This window comes from Rhinolophus ferrumequinum, chromosome 21 (genome assembly GCF_004115265.2).
Source record: "Rhinolophus ferrumequinum isolate MPI-CBG mRhiFer1 chromosome 21, mRhiFer1_v1.p, whole genome shotgun sequence".
NCBI lineage: Eukaryota > Metazoa > Chordata > Mammalia > Chiroptera > Rhinolophidae > Rhinolophus > Rhinolophus ferrumequinum.
In genome coordinates this window covers 46,142,349-46,160,421 of record NC_046304.1, presented here as the reverse complement: position 1 = coordinate 46,160,421, position 18,073 = coordinate 46,142,349, and the positions used below count along the sequence as shown (strand labels likewise).

The 18,073-nt window shown below is 42.6% G+C and overlaps 1 pseudogene; it reads left to right on the top strand.

Moving 5' to 3' along the window:
- The first annotated feature begins 9,638 nt into the window (after positions 1-9,638).
- Positions 9,639-18,073, top strand: part of LOC117013222 (uncharacterized) — a 36,575-nt pseudogene continuing 28,140 nt past the window's right edge.

Here is an 18,073-nt window from a genome sequence, read left to right as displayed (position 1 = left end):
GGCATCTGTGTGCAGTTTCTTTTGTTTTGAGGACATTTGATACAAAACTTGGAGGAGCTCTTCTCTGGGGCTTGGACATTATTGGTCACAATAGCAGATATTTAGGACTATTAGTAACACTGTGTCAACACCAAGTGCTAGATCCCAACCAAATGACAAAGAAGCTTGTGTGTTAATAAATTGTGTGTGTGTGTGTGTGTGTGTGTGTGTGTGTGTGGTACGAATGACCCTCTAAAGTACAGAGCTCAGAAGAGTCCCTTTGCCTGAGTCCAAAGGTGTGATCAGTTACACGATCTTGGAATCTCAACTTTCAAGGCACCTTTTAGAGAACCAGACGTGATTCGACCAAGGATGTTTGTGGGGCTAGGGCGATGAGAACGTCCCCATCTTAAGGACGGATTTGTCTTTCTACTCAAACGTGAATATATGAACAAGGCATCTCAGATCCATCAACCAAACTGCAGGACTAAAACATATGAAAACAGCTCAAACAAGGATCCTTTGCAAGATCTGCAAAAAGGGCGTGGTGAAGAGTTCAAGTTTAACAGCGGAAAAAGGGAGAGTCTGTTTTCATCAGTAAAACCATACCCCAGGGTAACCGTGGACACTTTGATACAAATCTGTCCACACATCCCCCAAATACCATGCAGATCAACAAGCAGAGCAAGTAAAACTCGCCACAGCTCTTGAAAACTAGAAAATAGAAATACTACTGACTGATTTTCGTGTAATACCCGTGGAAACCATCAGTGAAACAACCAATACCTACGCCAGAGCAAAAAAAAATCAAGTGAATATTTTGTGACAAGGAGGAAAGTGTGATAGAATCCAAGTAGTGGGAGAAACCAGATAACATGACCCACAGATAGAGAAGGACCCATCCTGAGGGAGAAAATACACAGAATAGGTCTGACACTTGAGGAATCAGAATTCTGGACTGGAGCTTTAAAAGGAAGAGGACTTGAAAATGTGTGTGGCCAGAGATGGTCCTGCTGGGAGGACAGCAGTTCTGGGACAAAAGGGAGGTGACATGGGAGGGAAAGCATCTCCTGGAGGCTTGGTACCTCTATCAGAAGGCATGGGAAGGGAGAAAGCAGTGAGCAACTGGGGTTTGGGGCAAACGAAAGTCATCCAAATGGGACGGCACACTATTTCAGTAGGATGGATTACCAAGTACATTCTAAGCAAATGAATAGAGAAGACATCCCTGCTGAACCAGGAGCATGTAAATGCCCAAAGGTGCTCTCATGTGTTACACATACAGCGTTCCTGACGCAGCATGTTGAGGAGTCATCCTGCTTTCTCTCCTTTACCCACAACTTTTGGGATAGTAGACATTCAACAGATATTCTTAAATAGACAACGTGATATGAAGTTGAAGTATTTGTGCAATAACTGTCATTTCAAACTAAAAGGACAGTAGGTATCAGGGAACCCATTTATAATCCTCTGGGTGGGTTGTTTGACTCTGAAAAGACTTACACTAGGAGAGAGAATAAGGAAGTTCCCTAAGATTACAGGGAAAATGAGACTACATAACAGTGAGGTCTTTGAACAAAATGGTCTGCCACATTATGAACCAAATCGCCATTTTCTATAATGATGACCTCAGAATTCTGCTGATAAAGAGAGTACAACTCTTTGGACTGAAGTTCCTTCCCTCTTAAAAAACAAAAAAAGTCAGCTTCTAAATCCTGCCAAAGATGTTGACCCAAAATCAAAGAAGAAAACCCAATGTACTTGGAGTATTTTTAAAAGACATTTCTGCTCATTTATCCCCACCCCCACCACCTCTGAAAGCAAATTCATTTGAAAAATCATGAGAAAAGCACTGGCAGGTTATACAAATTGCTCCTGGATACCTATTGCCTAGAATTCTGCATTCTTTTAACAGATGTTTGACTTCTAGAAAGTTTTATGTTGCAAAAAGCTTGGATTACAGCTCATTTTTATCTACATATCACCTTTGAGCCAGCTGTTAGATAAGCCTGGAACTTATTGGTGGTTTCATCACCCGCCATTACTCAGATCGAAAAGCAGATGATCTTCTGCAGACTCAGTGGAAAGGATGATGGGGAAAGTCCTCTTTCTGACTCCTTCTCCCCCATCAACCAATTCATGAGGAAACGAGCAAGGCCTCCAACATCAAGCAGGCTATCATGACAAGTCGCCCAAATCACTGCAGGCCAGAGTAAAGAAGAAAGTGACCTGCCGCTCTCCTTCCAAGTCTGAGACAGGAGAAAATGGCTGCAATTGGCCGTGGGAATACACTGATATAGACCGAAAAATCGCAAATTATTAACGAATGAAATTTGGCGACACTGAATGGATTAAGGGTAAAATGCAAAATCTCCTACCTCAAGCATTGAGCAAAAGAAAAAAACCATTAAAAGAGAAGATAATAATGCTGACAATAACAACAATAAGGTGAATAGCTACCATGTATTATTTACTTGCTAGATATGGGACATGATAATTCTTTTTATTTAATCATTACCATGATCTCTGAAAGATAGATATTATTATTTTCCAAATTTACAGACGGGAAAGTTAAGGCTCAGGGAGGGATGAAGACAACTTGTCCAAAACTAGAGGGGAACCTCAACTGACACTAAAACTCAGGGAACTGCATTACTATAGCTTATGGAAGAAGGGGGGAAGCCATAAGAAAAAAACTAACAACGAAATGATAAGACAAACACTTGGAGAAAATACTGACAACACATGTGACTGATGGAATATTCATATTCTTAATATAACATCATCAAAATTAAAAATAAGCTCAGGGCCAAAGAAAAATAAAACACAAACAACAGGGGAAAAAAATGAAAAAAATAAGTTGTATTAGTTTCCCATTACTGCCATAACAAGTGACCACAAACTTAGTGGCTTAAGACCGCATACGTTTATTGCCTTACATGTAAGTTGTGGAGGTTAGAAACCTAAGTGGCCCCACAGGAAAGTTCCTTCTGGAGGTTCCACGGTAAAGGCCTGGAACAGGACCCCAGTCTCTGGAGGCTGCCCACATCCCTTGGCTCCTGGCCCCTTCCTCCATCTTCAAAGCCAACAGCTTCTCTCCTCTCTGATCTCTGCTTCCATCTTCACATTTTCCTTATATGACTCTGACCATCAAGGGCTTCTGAATGACATCAGTCCCACCAGGATAATCCAGGATGATCTCCTCACCCCAAATCCCTCATTGAACCACATCTGCAGTCACCGTAGTACCATAGAAGGCCACATACTCACAGGTTTAGGGGTGATTAGGACACAGGGACTAGCACGAGGACAATCTGGGGAGAAGGGCAAGATTCAGCCTACCACTGTTATAACTAAAAATTTCATTTACAATAACAAGCGATCCCATTTTCCATCCATTAAATTGGCAAAAGTACAGAAAATGGATACACTGTGTTGGTAGGACCACCGATTGGCAGCAATTTTCTGAAAAGCCATATATCTGTATATATCACTGTATGTCAATATAGTGCAACTAACTTAAAATATTTTCCCCTTGACTAGAAATTCAGTGTATTGGAGTTGGTCATAAGGAAATCACCACGGCCATTAACCGAGCATGTTACTTAACCTCAGTAATAGCAACCTAAATTATTTCAGTACAGTGTTGTCATCTACTAGTACTCAATGCCGTTAGAGAACTACTGAAAAATGTAGGAAAAAATCATATTATGGAAAAATATTTACAGAAATGGGAAATGTCGTTCTATATGAAAAAGGCTACAAATAAATGAGTATTTGCTTTTTATAAAATATATTAATGAAGAAAATGTTGGCTATTTCCCATTTTTCCTATATTTTCCAGGGTTGTTTTTTTTTTCAATGAACATGTACTACTATGATAATGGTATCAATGTTATTTCTAACTGATACCAAGCAGGGAGCACTCCAGTCTTGCCAGGCACTAAGGACAGGGCTGAGATCATCTCAGGGTCCTGGCCCCCCTTGGAGTTCTCTCATTTTCCTCACTATCAGTAAAATCTATGACAGTTCGTGAAGATGGGACACTAGAAGCCAGGAAAACACAGTGGAAAGAGAAAAGGCCTTGAATCAACAACGTCAATTGGAAAGCCAGCTCAACTATTTATGGGCTGTGTGATCTTGGACAATTGATTTAACTTATCAGAGCCTTGGCTGACCATCTGCAAAGTGGTGCTGATGATTCTCAACTTCCAGGATGTCGTGAAAAATAAATGAAATCACTTAGCGGTTGGGAGTCTCACACACACACACACACACACACACACACACACACACACACACACACACTGGGGTCAGGCAGCTGGGATTCAGAGCCTGGGTTTTCCCTTAATTGATGATGTGAATAAGGCCAGGATACTTTTACCCTTTATGTCCCTGCTCACTTCATATATAATGGAGTTAAGGGCCCCCCTCCAAATTAAATGCTATAAAGCACTTTAGAGTTTAGCACAGTGCCTAGCCTCCCATACGTGGTGAGCAAATGACAGCTAATACAACAGGTACTCAGTAGATTGTAAGGATTTTGTTATTTCTAATGACTATAATATTCTACAAGCATGTTCTGACAATCTTTGGTGATCACCTTGATGACAAAATCAGGTTACTCATCTCTTTACCACTCCAATTTGGAATAGCCAAATGGCCAAAACTTCATGTTGTGGCCAGACACATGGCTTCAGGAATATGTCTTTCAAACTCTCTACAGCCCCTCTTTCTGTGTCACTGAGAATGTGGACGTTTCGAATAAATGTTCCTAAATTGACTACCCATCGTAATGAGCCAAAAAAATATCAACGGAGAGCTTTGTGGGAATTTCTTAGATATTTTTAAAACAACAAAGTCTCAAATCTTCTTACCTAGAGAAATCTTCTTCCTACTATGTGAAATCCTTTTGCTGAATATTAGGATATTAAAAAAAAAAAAAGACAAAACACACGGCTACAGCCTTTGAAACTCATTAAATCTATTGAAGGAGAGAGACTTCATAATAATGCAAAATACTAAGGGATGGAGATATGTATGCATATATATATACGTGTGTGTGTGTATATATATATATATATATATATATATATATACACCTGAAGATTTAATAGTATGAACACTGTATATTAATGCTTGAGGAAAAACGTTGTAAGAAAATTGATAGTCTAATTACATTGGATTTAGGGACACTTTGAATATCCCTGGTTAAAAGATCCACATAAAGACCTGGGCCCAAAGTTCCTATGCCTGGTGTTTGACCTCAGTCTCTGAAACAGGGGACCTTGAAAGATGTCAATGAAATCCTCCTCGCTAAATTAATCTGTGGCACCTTACACTGCTGACCACTTCCTTCCGCTACAAATTCTCTACTTCTATGAATTCTGTAACACCGTTAAAACATGTTTAACTGTGACTTTGCTGGGGATTTCTTCTCAAGGTACCTGGTTCATCCTCAAGGTCTCATACTTCACAATTATGTCTTCCCAATCTACATGCTCCTTCAATCAATATCAATACTTAAGATGCAAAATTTACCTCACTAACCTTATTCTCTCACCCAAACTCTAGATCTTGTATTTCTATCTACTGGACATCTCCAACCGGGAGTCCCAACAGAGCTAACTTCAATTTGTCTAAGACAGACATCATTCATCATTCTCCCCCAAACTTATCTTTCTATTTTAGGATCTTGGCTATCGACGTCATTCTACACACAATTGTATAAACCAGAATTTCAGTGTCCTCAGAGATTTCTCCTTTCTCCTCAGGTGCCCTAACTAACAGCTAGCACTTCCTAAACACTGTTATCATTCCCCTCCTCTCTAGAGTCACTGCTCAGGCTTTAGTTCAAGAACTCGTCAGGCTCTTAAAATGCAATCGTTTTGAAGGTCTACCTTCTCTATTCTCTCTCAAAATGTCATCTTTCATTTTCATTCTCACACATTAGCAAAAGCAATCTTTTGTAAAATCCAAATTTGGCCAAGTCATTCCCAATTTATCCCTATAGAGAATCCATCACTGGTTCCCCTTCATGCTCAGGATAAAAACCCCAACTCCTTGGAATAATATCCAAGGTCCTTTATTATCACACCAGTTCATCTATTCATCAGAGCTCCCATTATGCTCCCTTACACAACTTACCCTTTGGAACTACAAAACTGTTACCAAAATTCCACAAAGCTATTTTGTTTCCTCAGTCTGGAATGCCTTTTCCAGCTTTTTCCTTCAGCCCAGTTCACCTGTCATCTACTTGGCTAGTTTTTAAAGTTTTTTCAAGAGTCATCTTAGTTGCCATTTCCTCTATGAAGATTTTCTAACTGTCCCAGCTTCAGTCAGAAGTCCCTTCTTTGAATAACGAATGAAGCCCACCTCTAAACCATGATCATTTGCAAAGACTAGAGCAGCGCTCTCCAGTAGCATCTTCTGTGATGGTGAAAATGTTCTACATCCGCCCTATTTAATGGTAGCCACAACCACATGTGGTTACTGAGCACTTGAAAGGTGACTGGCGTAACTCAATCAGAATTTTAATTTAATTTTAATTAATTGACATGTAAATAGCCGCTTGTCTCAGACAGCACAGATCTAGAAGTTAATTAGGTACCTGTCGTCTATATGCAGCCCCAGATACTTCCATGAAAACTTTAGCCACACATTCTTGGGTCAACATTTTCTTATTGTTTGGGCCTCTCGGTGGGAGGAGTTTGCAGAGGAGCAGATAAATCTTTAAATCAGAACCCCTTCCACTCTGGAGAGAACTTCCACCATGCACACTTCCGCTGTTCTGATCTCAACCGTAGGCTCCTCTTGAGAGTGTGCACACTTGGTCGAAATTGCAGACTCACAGGATATTAAATTGGGAAAGGTCTTCATTTAACACCTAGCCCAACATTCTTATCTTACCGCCAAGAAGTGGGGCCTTGAATTCTTGTCCTCATGTCACTTTGAGTGGCTTGAAATTTTCCAAAATTCCATGCAAAAGTCGGGGAGTCCTCAGGGGAAGGTTGTCTGGGGATCTGAAGTTGCTGGAGAAGATTGTACTTAGGCCACTGGCAGATTGGCAGACAAAAGGTACCTTTTCGCAGGTGCTGGAGACAGCAGAAGACCTGCAGGACGATATGCAAGTCCCTGCCTCGAGGGCATAAAATCACATCAGCTTTGACGTTCCCTCTGGCTCTAAAATTTTACCTACAGCCAGGCTTCCTCCCTACCTCCACTTTAAGCAGTTTTCTCTCCCACACAGAGTGACCCTGCTTCCCAAATGTGCTGCATGCCCCTTGGGTAGCCCAGTGGTAACCCATCCCTGTACTGAATGCATCGACGGCCCAGCTCCTTCCAGCAAACCTAGCTCACGCTGATTCCCACTTTCCTCACCAGGCCTTTGTCTGTTTCCAGCCTCAGGCTCATCGCTCCTAAATCTCAGGTGCCTATCCTGCTACCACCGCACCGCCCAAGAGATACAAGTTCCAAGCCAAGGTTGCTTCTGCCATTGAATTCAGATAAAGCAAAACGAATTAATTAGATCATATTCCAAACACGCATTCTAATACTCTGTAGTAGATTTAGTACTCCTGGAAATGAGACACTCACAGCAATAACAGCAGGTCAGACAGGGGTGACCATCGCTGAGGATGGATGCCTGCCCACTGGCGCTGCCAAGAGTGTTAGCGCACAGCACCCCTGATCCCTCAACCTGGCCTCCCAAGATGTCTACCTCAGTCCTGACCCTAACACGTCTGGCTACGATTCATTTGCCCTGGGCTTTCTGAGAACAGCAGTCAGAAAAAGAGAACAACTTGTCCAACAGTTCCATGGCAGGCAAGGGTTTTTGCTTTTGGCAACTTTCTCACATGGCTGAAAGATTTAAAGATTTTTCAACCCGAGTGTACCTCTCTGACTTTCCCACTTTCTTGGAATCCCCTTCTCAATAGCCTGATCTCTGGTTTCCATCCCCCAACACTCCAATAACACTGCTCTTTCCAAGGTCATCAACAACCTCATTCTGAATAAATCTCAAGGCAGCTTCCCTGTCCTCATCCTCCTTCACCATGCCCTTGTTCTGAAAAGGCTCTCCAGCTTCCCTTGCAACTGGTGAGCTCCATTCTCCTGACTTGCCACCTTTCTCCAACAATTTCCCCTTCACTCCTTCCTTTCTGCCCAACCCTTCTGTGCGCGGTTGCTCCCCTCCTGCTAACCTCCTTCTTCTTTTTCTGTGCACGTGCACCCACAGCAATAACTCCTGCTGCAAGACCACGTAGTGATGTCCCAGAGGGACGTCTATGTCCAACCATCAACAGCTCTGGGCACTGGCTGCCAGGGCCACCAATCCTACTCTGCCCACACTTAGAACGGGGTGAACCCCGACAAAGAGAAAACGCCTCTTGTTTGGAGATCAATAATCCTACCTCTGCAATGTTGCCTCTTCAAACCCCCAAATGAATATTTGGCTTCAAAATGAAGTTCAGAGCCTGGTTCACTTGAAATTCACTTCTTGTCCTTTAGTTCCTGCAGACTAAACTTTCTGACCTTGGCCTGTTGCCTTCAAAGTCCCTTCAAATGGTCTGCCTCAGTTCTTGTTCTGCCTACTTCTTAACTTCAAATTTGGCACCTCCCTCTTGACTTGACAGTACTCGTGCCCTCTTCCCACAGAGTTCACCACTTCCATTCAATCATCCACCAGGGGCAAAAAGGCGCCTGAAACAGACACTCCTTGTTCTCAATGGGGGGCAAGGTAGGCAGCAGTCAAGTAATCAGCACTCGTGTAGAATCCCAGACTGTGCTCAGGGTTATGGAGGAGACTTACAGATGCCATGTGAGGGAAGAGCAGGGTAATCGGACAATGTCTGGAGATTCAGGGAAGAGACTGTACGCCTAAGCTAAGATTTGAAATACAAGAAGCAGTTAACTACTACGGAGTCGAGTGGGAAAAGCATTCCAGGAAGTAACCATGGAAGGGGCAATGGTCCTGTGACGAGAGGGATCATGATGCATTTGGCCCTCAAAGGGAAAGGCCAGCACGACTGGACTGCAGAGAACGGATTTGATAGGGCCTAAGAGGGGACACGCACGCCCAATCACATCGGGCTTTATAGGACGTGCTGAGAATGGTGACCTTTATCCCCAAAAGAATAAGATATTATTAAACTACTGACCATGACCAGGATTGACATGACCAGGATTGCCACGTATGAGAACACAATGAGGGCTGGAAGGAGAATCAGGGAGACCAGTTAGGAGACAAGAGATGCCTAAGGCATAATGACTTTGGAGGAGCCCGGTCGGGGTTGGTGGGAGAAATGATCATGAATTAGTCAAGCAAGACTTTGCACCTCTCCCCCGACATGAAATGCTTAAATGACCTGTAATAACAGGATTTAAGAGTTCCAACTTTTGCTCTCTTGTGGATTTTCCTAGTAACTTTTCCCATCTATACAGCAGAAAGAACTCCTTCCTTAAGATTCATCCTTACATACTGAAACATAATTATGCAATAATCATAAAAGAAAAGGCGATTCAAATATGTGACGCTGCCGCTGCCTGAGTTGACATTCAAATTAGAGCCTGCACTGGGGAGAGCATCTCCACAGTGGAAGACACTGTATCTGGAAAGTCCTCTATCTGTGCCCTCGTAAAATGCAAACACAACAATAATAATGGCGCCTGTAACGCCACACCTGAAAAAGAAATGTGGGAATATGGCCAAAATGGCTGGCAAGCAAAGTGTAGAGGATGGTACAGTCAGTTCATCCCCGGCCATGGCCGATGAGCTCTGGCTGCTCAGTCTCAGAGCTGCATGTTGCTTCAGGCTCCAGCAAGCTCGGTACAGTCGCAGGCAGCAAACGGCAAAGTTAGAAGATTAAGTGACTCTGCTGCCTGCGTGTGTGTTGGCCCTATAGCAGCATCTAGAAGATGCCAACTGGCACTCAAGCTGCAACTCTCATCTTAAAGAGAAACAAGCTCTCCCCTTCCACAGAGCAGAATTTCTCCGGGTTTAACCCCTCCTAGAAAACCATCGTTGGCTTTGGAAACCTATGTAAAAACACAGACCCCCATCTTTCCTGCCCCCCCCCCCCAATGTGCATCTATAAATCCCCACGAGGCACAAATGCAAAACAGTTGCCAATTGTCCTTTTTGGGATTTGTAGGGCAACCAGCCAATTGGCTGCCCGCAGGTTATTCACACTGCAATAGGAAACAAATTTCTTGCTGCAATTATCCTTAAACTTCTACTGTTTACCCCAGGAATAAACTAATTGCTGCTGTAAAATACCCTTTCCCACACTGTCCAGCACACATCTGTAAATTCCAAGAGGGATGGAGGTGAGCTGGTTGCCAGTTGGCTTTTGGAAAGGAATGGCGACTGGCCAACTGGAAGTCAGTTTATTATTCACGGTGGACTAGACTCGAGCTTCTTATTGTAAATACCACTGCAGGCTTCAGTGCTTACCTTTCAAGGGCACAACTTGGACCTCAATTTGTAATAAGCCCATATTTACTACTAGCTGTGGGCTGGTGGTCGAGGACTAGGAAAAGGAAGACGATATCATGCCTCAAAGACGCACTGAGTACCTATTACATGCCTGGTGGGGTGTCAGACGTCGACAACTGTACATGAGCATTTTACGCTATGAGAGGAATTCGCAGAAGTAGGGTAAATACACTTTTTCCATCATCACCAACTATTTGACCTGTAAGTGGAGGTTTAGTTCCAAACATCCTCTAAACTTCTCATTATGCTCCTTCCATCATCAAGATGGGTGGTCTTACAAAGGTTTCATACAGTGTTTGCCAAGAGCACCCTCAAAATGCTTATGCTTTCATGTCTTTGAAGAAATTACTCTTTCTGCCTGAAACCTCATTCTCCTGCTTCTCTGTGAAAAGCATACAAATTTTTGAAGACCCAGCCCACATATGGGAGGCGAGGACAGGCACAAGTATCCCGTGCGGATCCACAGCAGCCAACTTCAGGCAAACCCCAGCATGTCCCCAAGTTGGGGAAGCTGGAACTGGGAACCCCTAGGGCCCTACTCTTCCATGTGTCTTTCAAATATTGTACGCTACCTCTCTTGCTCTGCTCCTCTCCACCTCTCTTCTGGCTCTTCTTTTAGATGGCCAGCTTCTTCTGATTGCAATGTCCAACATAAATAGCAGCCTCATGGCTGCACCAAGGGCCAGGTGCAGTCCTTGCCATCAGCGGTCACACTCTCTGTGGTGCTCACATATGTAAGAGAATCTACTGTTCTCCTGTCTGGGTCTACAGCAGCAAGCCAGTTCTCCTGGGGACAGGTGTCCCGCCATGGATGGATCAGCCATGGCTGGGTAACCTGCTTCTGTTATATTAGCCACCTAGGCCTATCATTTCAGCAAGGCCACGGACAAGCTCACGGAAGACTTTGTGAGCAACACAACAAAACAGTCTGTTGTGTACGTTACCGCACTCCTGTAGCCACTCTTGGATGTGTGTGTCTCTACCCACATACTCCCATCCATATATGCCCCACCAGGTCCATATGTTAATTTTCTCCCAGTTATCACTTGGCAGAGTCCCTGGCAAATAAATAGACTTTCACTCAATGTTTGTCGAGTAAGCCTTTAAAAATATAAATTGGATCGTGTCACCCCTTTGCTTCAATACTTGCATGGCTTTTCACTGTATCTAAAATAACAGTCAATTTTCTTTTCATTGAAATTGAAAAGAATTTCAATGAATTGCCTCCTTCTCTAAGTTGATCATGTGCCTCTCATCTTTCCATTCGTGGTGCTCAGCCACACAGGTTTTATCTTTTATTTCCTCTTACACACAAAAATCTTTCCAGGGTTAGGACCTCAACAGACACTTTCTCTCAGTCGCGAATGTTCTCTCTTGTTCCTCACACGGCTGCCTCATTCTCACTCCCCCTTCAGGATGCAGCTTAGATTTTACCTCATCAGAGAAGCCTTCTCGACCAACCTCTCTTTCCAACAATATTCTCAATCACTCTACTCTGCTGGGTTTGTTCATAGTGTTCATCACAATTTTGGATCGTTAGTTAATTTATTTACTTAATCACCGTCTTTACCGTGCAGGTGAGACTGCCATCTCCACAAGTCAGGGACATGTCTCTTCTCTTCTCTCCCATATATACAAAGTCTACTACGGTGGGTGGCACTCAATCAAGATTTGTCAATGAATGAATGTGTCAAAAGATAATGATGCAAAATTGGGGCTAGGTCACTGGGCAGATCGCTTCTCCTTTCTAAGCTTCAGCTTCCTCTTCTGCAAAATCAGGAGACTGAAGGGCTACGGAGTGATCATTCCTGTTTACCTAAGAACTGCTCAAGGCTCCCTCTCTGAGATGCTTTCCCTAACTAACCTGTCTCATTCTGGGTCCACTGAATGCCTATGCTGCAGTGTTATGTAGTACTTTTCTTAGGTATTATAAGGTCTCTGGAGATTGGAAGCAGTGGCTCTTGGAGAAGGAGAGAAGTCTAGGACACCTGGAATTCTTGAGAATTCTGAAATACCTTTGAAGAAAGAATTCCTAAATATGTTTGCAAAAAGTGTACTACTAATGCTTCTGGCGAACGCATTCATGTTTGAAACACAGAAACATACAATGCAACACAGCTATGCTATATAGAGAAAACTGTCAACACTTCCTTCAACAAAAACCTCATTCAAGTGTTTACTCAGTGTCAATTTTGTGCATTAAAGACCATTATGCATTTACTACCTTATTTAGTGTGACAAAACCTGCATATGTGACTTCACGGATTCCAGTAAACCACCACCCCAGCAGTCACACCTTGGTGAGTCTCCACCCCATCAAGGCTGAGCTGGGCCAGGTGACCAGCTTTGCCCAACAGGACATTAGCAAAAGTAAAGCCGTAAGGCTTGATACATGCCTGCACAACGGGGCTTGTCCTCTTGAGGTTCTCCTCCATGGAACCCAGCTACCATGCTGAAATTCAAGCAGCCACATAGAGAGACCCATGTGAAGCAGAACCTAGAGCCCTAGTCCCAGCAGAGCTCCCAGGCACCAGCCAGCACCAATTGTCAAGCATGGGAGTGAAGACATTTTGAATCTCCTGGACGGACATCCCACAGTGACACCCCATGAATCAAAACTGCCCAGTCAAGACACATAATCATGAGAAAAAAATGATGTATTGAATTTACTGTTGTTTTAAACCACTAAATTTCAGGGTGGTTACTCAGCAACAGATAACCAAAAATGCCCTGAAAAGTAAACATTATCTCATTTGCACAGAGGAAAAACTGAGGCTCAGAAATCGCAAATAATCAGCCTCACATCATGGTTGTAATTCTGACTGGTACCTACGCCCTTCCTTGGAGAATAGCAAGTTACCTTCAAAATATGTCTACAGCTCCAACTGAAGAGGAGGTCCTGTGTGGATCACATGACCCTGTTCCCTCCACCCCAAGGCCCCAGATGTCTGAAAGCAGTTGGCATCTGACTCACAAACAGCTAAACCATCGGCTAACCTGCAACCTACACCATAGGTTGGAATGGCATTAAAAAAAATCAAACTAAACCCATCAGATTCCCTTTCGTAAGAATTTTAACTGAAACTACTGAATGACTGAGGCAGCTGAGCAAAAGAAACTGAAGCCAACGTGATGGTTTGGTAGGAGAGAGGTAAGGCAGATCATAACGCACTGAAGCTGTAAGGACACATTAAATAAAATACGAACAAGCAGAAGCTAGAAGGGAGAAAAACCTGACAAAGAGTTCAAGTAAATAATGTATCGGGTGATATTCAGAAGCAGAAGCGGGCAGAGGGAGCACTACAAGGACACGGAAAGAGAAGACCATGCCATGTGTTGGAGACTCCACATGGCCCCCTCTAGCTGCCTGGTTTCCTGATGGTTTCCCAGTTATAAATTTAAGAGGCTATGGTCTGTTAATAAACTGATCCTTTCTTAACAGTAATTTAAGGAATTCTCTATTCCTTGCAGCCCTGACAGTCACACTAAAATAAATACCAAACAGGAAATAATTCCCACGATGGAAAACTCACCAAAGAATGGTTACGATTTTTCTAGTTCCTTTTGACAAGTGTTTAATTTCCAATAAGCAGGTTCCCAGGATTATTAGGTGGAGGCAATCAAAGGGGGAAAGCCTGGGAAATTTTCCCATGACGATTTTCTCCCCCGGCTGACTTTATGTTGGACCAAATCATGTGAGTTATCCTCATTATTACAGAGTCAGAATGTTGGGTTTTGAGTTCGAGTGCTCAGTGCCTTCTTCAGAAATTTGCGCCCAATAACTTTCCATTTGACCCAATTTTCCTTGCGCATGAGTATGCATGCATGGTAACTCACCACCGAAAATCTGTATCACACATGAGTAGCTATATCAAACCTCGGAAGTCTAGGGAAAAAAATTAAAATCAATAAACTGGTCGAAGGGAGAGGGAAGAGATCAGTGCTGCCAAAGAGAGGTTAATGCTACAAGTAAACTTTTATTTTAGACCTGCCTTTGATTAGAAGATTTGAATCCTTAGAATAATTTATTTTGTTTTTTCTTTGTCAGATTTATTAAGTTCTCCCCTTAAAAAATGTGTATATTGCTGAAAGATTGTAAAATTTAATAGCAAACAGATTAGGCACTTAGGAATAGACTAAGCACAATTGGCGCTCACATTCCTCCCACTCCTATAAATAACTCGGTTTCCTTTCCATGTCTGCGAATTTCATTAGAATGGTGGGGGGGAAAAGGGCGAAGGAAAGGGAAAAAAGAAAAGCAGTCTGACTCTGTTCAAAGTATAGATCTAATTTCCCAATCAGGGGGCTTTGCACCGCCTAGGAAGGGGGAGGGGATGTAAGGGGAGGCAGGGTTACAACAGCCCACCTCCCGCCCCACCCCATACACCCCTAGCTTTGGAAGAAAATTCTTCTGCTTGTGGATTTGGGATTCACCTGCTTTATATATTGGCTATTCCAGCAAGCAACCTGCTTCCCAGGCCCGACTACAGTGAGCCTCAGTGATCTAAGAACAAAGGTTTTGTCCTTCCCATAATTTTAAGTTATGTATACTTTGGAGATGCTACCTAATTTAGCAGTTACTGCTAATCATGTCTGTGAAAAGGAAAAAGACTCTAACTTCTTTCATTAGAAGCCAAAAACAAGTGTTAGTGAGAGAATACGTGGAAAGAGTGCAAGTCTGGAAGCATCAAATACACAAGTCTCTTTGCAGCCTCTTGAGTACCCTCTGCCTCCCCCAGTCCTCTCTAAGAAAAGGTTTATACCTAAACATATTTGGTAGCCCTTGGGTTTATGTTCAGCCCTTGGGTTTATGTTCAGTTCCTGTTTTTGTAAAGTGTAGTGGAGAATGTGGTCCATTCTTTTGCATCATGTGAAATTCAAATGATACAAATTAAAAATTATATACATCCATGTTCACAGAAAGCATCTGAGATGTTGTTCCCTGACATATGTCGTCAGTTTGGCACAAATCAACTCTTATAAAAATTCAAAACATAAAAATATAAAATGGGCCAAGGACTTGAATAGATGTTTCTCCAAAGACGACAAACAAACGATCAACAAGCACATGAAAAGGTGTGCGACATCACTCATCAGTATGGAAATGCAAATCAAAACCACCATGACATACCATTTCACACACCACGATAGCTACTACAACAAAAAGAATAAAAAAGAAAGAAAACAAGTGTTGGCAAGGATACAAAGAAATCAGAATTCTTGACCATTATTGGTAAGAATATAAAATAGTGCAGCCATTGTAGAAAACAGTAGGGTGATTCCTCGACAAATTAAAAATAGAATTACCATATGATCCAGCAATTCCACTTCACTTCTGGATGTGTTACCAAAAGAACTGAAAGCAAGATCTCAAAGAGATATCGATACACCCATGTTCACAGCAATATTATTCACAATAGCCAAAAGGTAGAAGCAACGCTAGTGTCCATCGACAGATAAATGGATAAAGAAAGTGTGGTCTATACATACGGTGGAATATTACTCTGCCTTCAAAACGAAGAAAATCCTGACACATGCTACAACATGAATGAAACTTGAGGACATTACACTAAGTGAAGAAGCCAGACACAAAAAGACAAATGCTGTATGATTCCAATGATATGAGGTATCTGGAATAATCAAATTCATAGAGACAGAAAGTAAAATGGTGGTTACCAGGAGCTGGAGGGGTTGGTGGGGGCAGGTACTGGACAGTTAGTGGTTAATGGGGAGACTTTCAGTTGTGCAAGATGAAAAGAATTCGGGAGATGCATGGTGGTGGGTGATGGTAGCAAAACAATGAGAATAAATTTAACACCACTGAACAGTACATTTAAAAATGATTAAGATGGTTTCTCTTCCTTCTTCCTCTTCCTCCTCTTTCTCCTTCTTCTTCTCTCTCTCTCTCTCCCCACCCCCCCCCCCATACACACACACTCCTTTCCTTTCCCCTCCTCCCCTTCCCTCTCTCAATTTCTGTCACGTCTCTTGGACTTTCTCCATTTCTGCTCTGTGGCAGACAGACTCTAAGATGGCCCCCAATAATCCCTGTGTTCTTGTACTCAAACTCTTAATGCAAACCCTTTCCCGAGTGTGGGCAGAACCTATGACTTACTTCTAACCCATAGAATACTGCAGAGATGATGGTATGCCACTTCTGTGATGACATTACATGATGCTCTAACTTCAGTCTCACTAGCAAGCTCTCTCCCTTACTGGCTTGGATGAAGCAAGCTGCCATGTTATAAGCTGCCCTATGATGAGAACCACATGGCAAGACAGGGAGCCCCCGAGGTAACAGCAAGCTAGGAGATGAATCCTGCCAACAGCTATGTAAATCAGCTATGGAAGCATCTCCGTCTTGGGATGAGATCTCGCAGCCAGCTGACACCCTGAATACAGCCTTGTGAGAGCCCTGGGTCAAAGTACCCAAGGAAGTGAGGCCCAGGTTTCTGACCAATACAAAATGTGAGACACTAAATGGGCATTGTTCTGAGCGACTAAGTTTATGCTAATTTGTTACAAGGCAAGACGAAATGAAGACACACTTGGCTCTCCTCTATAGACAGCCTCCTTTACAAGGATTGTAGCTTTTGTGTATACCTGTCATGTGATTTGCCGCTGGCCACACAATGACTCTAGCTCCGGTACTGCTCCTCACAGACAACCTGCCTGATCTCTGGGTGTCAGTCCCTTGTTTCTGGGGGCATCCGACCAGCCCAGCTGGGATCGAACTCGTTCTCTGTGGCAGATGGGCACCTGCTGCTAACAGGTCTGCATTCCCAGCCGTCATTAGAACTGTAACTGAGAGCAGACGGTTTTTTGTTAAAGGGGGCGTGGCCAGGAGGCCGTGACCCGTATCTTGAGCACATCATACCCGTCCTCTCACTGTTTTCTCTTCCTTTCTTTGGAAATAAAGTCATAGGCCAGGTTATTAGTAAAGTCATGCCAAGACTTCAGAATCATTCTACTACAGACGGAAGAAACAGTATAAAGAATAATAATATTCACATTATCTAAGCTTTGCAACTAAAATAACTAAAATGAAATAAACTATACGTACATACAACATCCACATTATCTAATCTTGCCACTAAAACCCAACATTTCTGGCATTTTTACATCATAGTGGAGTTCCCAGGTATCCAAAATTAAATTAGAGCCCAAAGTAAGTTTTCTTATTTTAAAAAAAATTACGAAATGTTAAAATATTCCTAGTATGTCAGCTCAGCTTCAATTAGAACAATTGTTTGTAACTTTTACCCAAAACCTTATTTTCCTAGGCATAAATACTGAAAAATCATTCTCTAACCCTCCATATCATTTGTATGTATTTTGGCTAGCTGCCCAAAATACTTTTCTGAAACACAGCTATATTTGTAAAATAAAGGGAGAAAAGTTCTCTTTCTCTAACGGCCTGTTTATTTTACAATCAACAAAAGATGAGGGAGACATTTTGGAAACGTAACCAGTTCAGAAGCAGAATAGAAATCCTTGAGACTTTTGGCTTCCTTAAATGATTTTAAGCTACTCCTGAATACACTAAGGGGGCATATATTAGCATATGGATGTGTTTTGCTTAAACCAGGAGGTAAATTG